Genomic DNA, 6,054 nt, shown 5'->3' with positions numbered 1-6,054 from the left:
ATGGTATAGATTATAGTGCTCCTCACTATTTTATTTTTTATTTTTTATTTATATAAATGGGAGTATAAGATTCACTTTATATAAGTGAAACAATTCACTTTTTCCTTATTTCCCTGACGTGGGATTGTAAAATAAAAATTAAATGGATATGCACATTGGATTATAGATTGAAACTGTATTTATGTTCTTAAACACACAAACAAAAAAAATTGGTATTAATTATAGGGCTTCTTACTAAAAATATTCTTTTACTTATATAAACGGGAGAATAAGATTTACTTTATATAAGTTAAACAATTCACTTTTTCCTTATTTTTCCGATGTGAGATTGTAAAATAAAAATTAAATGGAAGTTAATCAATGGAGATTTTCTTAATTGTTTAAAATTAAGATATTTCAATAATTTATATAAATTTGAGCATAATATTCACTTTATGTAAATGAAACAATTCACTTTTTTTTTTTTTTTTTTTGATTTGAGATTATGAGATAAAAGGTAAATAGAAGCAAACCAATGAATTTTCTTAATTGTTTAAAATTAAGAAATTTTAATAATTTTAAGATAAGGGTTTGAACTTTCTAGAAGGCTTCTCCCTTAAAACTCCTTTTATAAGATTCATTTTATATAAATGAAACAACTCACTTTTTTCTTTCTTTTCTCGATGTGGGATTGTAACACTTTATATAAGTAAAACAACTCACTTTTTCTTTCTTTTCTCGACGTGGGATTGTAATTATTTTAAAATTAAATATTATGAGAGTTTCAAAATCTAATACAAAATTATTTTTAAAATCAAAACTGTGTGGGATTATAAAATAAAAATTAAATTGAAGCGACCCAATGAGGATTTTCTAAATTATTTAAAATTAAAAAAAATCAAAAAAATGAGTGTGAGATATTTTTTTTTTTGAACAGAGAGTGTGAGATATTGATCACAAAGTTTCTTACTAAAAATCTCATTTTGCTTATATAAATGGGAGTGTAAGATTCACTTTATATAAGTGAAACAATTCACTTTTTCTTTATTTTTCAGATTTGAGATTGTAAAATAAAGGGTAAATGAAAGCTAGCCAGCGAAAATTAGAGAGGCATAATTTAGGTTTGTGAATTTATCATATACGATCATTTTGTAAACTCATATACATATTAAAAAAAAATCAAATTCATTCTAAAGTCATGTTCATGTGATTTCAATGTATTTATCTTTAATAAAAATATATGATATATTTATAAAATTATATATGTCATTTATTTTTTAAAATTAAATATAATAAAATTACGTTATTATAAATGATAATCGCTCAAAGTAAATCGAACTTTAATTTGTTCATAATGTTACTAATAAAAATTGAAAATAAATCAAATTCAATCAACTGACCTCTTCTTTTCTCCAACATGTGCCTTATTACATTGTCATCCATATGGTTATATAATCGCGAAATTAACTTGCATCATTGCATTTGGAGCAAAATATTATTTTAAAAATATAATTAATTGTAGTTATGCAAGCAAGATTGACCCAATTTGAGAAGATGAGTGACGAGCTTCAAATTTCGAAACCCTTTGATTGTAATAATAATAATAACATTAATTATTAAAAAGAACTTTTAAATTATATAAATTGGCCTCCTATTAGAGGCATATTTTTACCGTACAATTTGGTGAATCATCAACCTAAACTATGATAAAAACTTTCAACTTAAACAATCCAAACTTAAACAATTCACTTTTTCTTTATATTTCGATGTGGGATTATCAAATAAAAGTTAGTCAATGGAGATTTTCTTAATTGTTTAAAATTGAAAAAACTAGTATGAGATATTGAAACTCCCAAAGGCTCCTCACTTAATGGGATGAAAGTATAAGATTCTTTTTATAGGAGTAAAACAACTCTTTTTTTTTTTTATTTCTTTTCCCGATGTAAGATTATCAAATAAAAATAATTATTTAAAATTAAGAAAATAATGAAAATTAGAATGAGAATTTAGAGCTACTAGAAGGATTCTCACTAAAAATTCCATCTTCCTCATATAATAAGAAAAATGTTTCAGACCACTAATTCAACACTACTAATACACCACTAATGACGTGGCCTTATGTGGACCCCGCCACTAATGTGATAGTTTGGCCTTTTTTTGTTGTTGTTGTTTTTGTTTTTGTTTGTTTGTTTGTTTGTTTGTTTGTTTTTTTTTTTTGCACACTGTCACATAATTAGAGGTGTTTTTAGAGGTTGTGTATTAGTGATTTGAATCGAAATACAGATATACTCTTCAACATCTTGCTATACAAAGTTGCTGTTTGTCAAAAACTTTTTTTTAATTGACTTTTTAAGGTTGTGACTTTTTTAGTTTGGAATTAAAAAAAGGTTGTTTGGCATAATTTTTTTGATTATTATGAAAGAAAAAATAAAATAATTATAGTTTGAATGTAATAATTTATCTCACTGACTTAATCAGCATGTTTTGTTTTTTTATACTTTTTTAGTCCCAACTAAAATAACCAACAGTTCTATCTCCTTCCATTAGTTATTCCTCTCACTTATTTTGAAAATAAAATTTTAAAATACATATTTATATACCAAATATAAGTTAATTTTTTTTTTTAATGAACAGAAAAATAATAAATTGTAAATGTTAGCAAACAGTTTGGTTTACATTTTTTTGGACTGATTTATTCGGTAAAACTATAGTCTATCGTTTGTGTTGGAAGTAGTGAGTGAGTGAGTGATATATAGTTGGTGCAGAAAATGTCATACGAATTTAAGCGGGATCGGTGGCGCCAATTACATTGAACCAGGGAACTTGGTCCCATTTCTCCTGTTTTCTTTTTCTATAATTTGGGAAGTAACCAATAGCTGTTTTTTAACTCTTTTTTTTATTTATTTATATTATATAAAAAAAAGTACAAAAATAAAATAAATAAATGATGTAATTTAAAAAAATCAAAAAGTGAATAAACTAACTTTTTTAACTTATTTTTTAAAATAGGTCACTGGGTTAAGTTATTATGTTAAAGAACTTCAATTCAATGTATGATAAACTGTTATCTATAAGCTTTCCCTACATGAAGACATGTCTTCCATTCCTTAGAAAGTCATCAAACTACTCTCTCTCTCTCTCTGATAATTGATTACTACTAATTCATCTTACACCATTTTTTTTTTTTTTTTTTTTTTTTTTTTTTTTTTTTTTTTTTTTGGGTTGACAAAATCTGAGTCGTGATTTTGTGAGTGTCGTTCACGGCGGGTGACCCCGGTTCCATATACTTTGACTAATTAGTATACTCCCTCTCACTTTGGCCCCACCATTGCCATTCCCCACCTTTTTTTTATGTCATTTAATTTTATGTTTTAGAGTTTGCTATCCTTGGTAATGAGACTTTCGTTCTCATTAGGGGTGTCCGCGGTTCGGTTTAGGACGGTTTGCGGTTCGGTTTGGACCCGCCCGCATCTATGCGGTTTGAGGAAAAATCAACCCGCAACCGCCCGCAATGCGGTTTGCGGTTTGTGCGGATAGGGTTCGCGGGTGTGCGGGCGGTTGCGGGCGGTTTGCGGATTGAACTTTTTTTCCAAAAAATTATTTTTAAACCTTTTTTTTCTGCCATTTTGTCAATCTTTATTTTGAACCTTTTTTCTCATATTTTCTAAAATACTCCAACATTAATAATTAATGAACTAAAACTTATAAAAAAAAACTTATAAAATAAAAAACACAACAAATTCAATTCATAACCTAAACAAATCATTCAAAATCTACATTCTATCATTAACTTGCATTCATCATATCCTACATTCATCATTCATAATCCAAATAAGAAAATCCTACATTAAAAATTAAACATTCATCCTTCCTAACCCAAAAAAAAAAGAAAAAAAAAGAATAATTCTTCATTAGCTTACATTCATCCAAAATGCCAAAAAAAAATAAAAATGCATTAAGTTACATTCATCCAAAACCAAAACGCAATTAAAAAAAAAAAAATTGTCAAACTTAAACTTCATTCAATACAAACCCACGAAATAAAATTGAAACACTTCTAAAATATCAAACTTCATCTTCATGAATCATATCCAATTCAACTTTAACAAATTCCAATTCCATGCATTTGGTTGATGAACCCTACACAAACAAATTGAAAAAATATAAACTTTAATCTTCAATTATAAATAGTAAGAACTGAAAAAATAAACAAATGTCTATATATTGCATCTCAATATAGTAAGAAAATGTGTTGAGTATATGAAAAATTACCAATGAACAAAAGTGAGTCAGCATTATCTCACTCGTAAAGTTTTTCATTATTTGTTGGAAGTACCACACAAATAATATCACATGATATTTTGATATCTTATTTTATGAAATTATTCTATTTGATATTAGGAACATTTCATTTTTATTTATTTTTTTCGTTCATGCATTTGGAAGGCATTCTCAAATAATTATTATTTCAAGAGAAAAAAGCTTCGAAAATTTAAAAAACAATGACAATGCCTATCTCTAATGCAAAGACATCAATTCCCAAAGGTAGTGTTCAGTCTCTAGAATGGAGTGGAATGGAATGATCATTCCATCAAATACTTCATCACGAATATGATTCTATCCAAGAAATTGACAAAAATAGCAAGGAAAAAAAAATCTGAATTAATCAAAAATCTGAACACAAAAACAAAAACAAAAATTAATCAAAAATTAAACAGATTCAAACAAACAGATTTAATAGATTCCAAAAATTAATCAAAAATTAATCAAAAACAGATTCCAAAAACAAACAGATTTAATCAAAAATTAAACAGATTCCAAAAATTAACCAAAAACAAACAGATTCAATAGATTTAAATAAAACAAACAGATTCCAAAAATTAAATAATCTGAATTCCAAAAATTAATAAACTAAGATCAAATCAGAGATGAGATATCAGATTCACCTGTGATGTGAAGTAGATCGGCTGTGCAGTGTTCAAAATCGGTTGTGCGATGATGAAAAAAATCAGAGATCACCTGCGAAGAGTAGATCGGAGATGAAAAAAAATCACAGATGAAAAAAATCTGTTCCTTTTCTGTTGTTCATCCACGATCGAGAAAGAGAGAGAGAGAGAGAGAGAGATTGAGAGAGAGAGCTCACCTTTGAAGCAGATCGGCTGTGTGATGATAAAAAAATTCAGAGATCACCTGCTAGATCACCTGTGAAGTAGATCGGAGTCGGAGATGAAAAAAATCAGTTTTCTATTGTTCATCCACAACAAATCAACGATCGGACAACAAATCAACGATCGGGAGAGAGAGAGACAGAGATTGAGAGAAATAGAGTTCACCTGTGAATGAATGAAGTAGATCGGCTGAGAAGGAGAGTGATCGATCGCCGATCGGTCTGTGTGTGCACACTGCTGAACCGAGGAGAAGAGAGTGAGGAAGAGAGTGAGATGTGACTCAGAGAGAGAGTGAGTGAGTGAGGAGGAGGAGAAGCCGATTAGGATTAGATATTAGGGTTTTTTTTTTCCTTTTGTTTTGTTATATGAGTGAGTTGGTGAGTGAAAGAAATATGGACGGTTAGATTTGGTTTGGAAGGGAAAAAAAAAAAAAAAAAAAAAAAATTTAAATTAAATGCGGGCGGGTTGGGCGGGTGCGGTTCAAACCCGCAACCCGCCCGCAACCCGAAATTCATATAAAATCCAAACCGCACCCTACCCTAATGTGTTTGCGAAACCGCCCACATGCGTGCGGTTCGGTTCGGGTAGGGCGGTTTGGGCGGGTCGGATGACCCTATGCCCAGCCCTAGTTCTCATACATTTTTTCCCCCCTTTTCTTTAACTAAGATCTCGTTTGGAGATTTAAAATTTTAGTTAAAAAGTCATAATAAAAATTATCACATCATTTTTTTTTCTTTTTTTTATATGTTTTTTCATAAAAAATTAAAAAATCAATTAAAACAAATAATTCTTAAATAAAGCCTAAATTATTTATGAGGGGAAACAATAAATTTAACCCAACAAGCTTGGAACAAACATTTTATGATCTGCCACAAATACTCCTTGTGGGAATATATTTTCTGAGTAC

At 28.7% G+C, this 6,054-nt stretch overlaps 1 long non-coding RNA gene across 1 annotated transcript; it reads right to left on the bottom strand.

Moving 5' to 3' along the window:
- Positions 1 to 3,829: 3,829 nt before the first annotated feature.
- Positions 3,830 to 5,449, bottom strand: LOC145819482 (uncharacterized). Its single transcript, XR_014360238.1, has 4 exons — positions 5,313 to 5,449; positions 5,123 to 5,181; positions 4,926 to 4,998; positions 3,830 to 4,119 (listed from the first exon to the last, which is right to left on the bottom strand). It is a non-coding gene; the product is annotated as an uncharacterized LOC145819482 (long non-coding RNA).
- Between the last annotated feature and the right edge of the window lie 605 nt (positions 5,450 to 6,054).

This window comes from Camellia sinensis, chromosome 2 (assembly GCF_055761805.1).
Source record: "Camellia sinensis isolate YWXY chromosome 2, ASM5576180v1, whole genome shotgun sequence".
NCBI lineage: Eukaryota > Viridiplantae > Streptophyta > Magnoliopsida > Ericales > Theaceae > Camellia > Camellia sinensis.
This window is presented reverse-complemented; position numbering and strand designations above follow the sequence as displayed.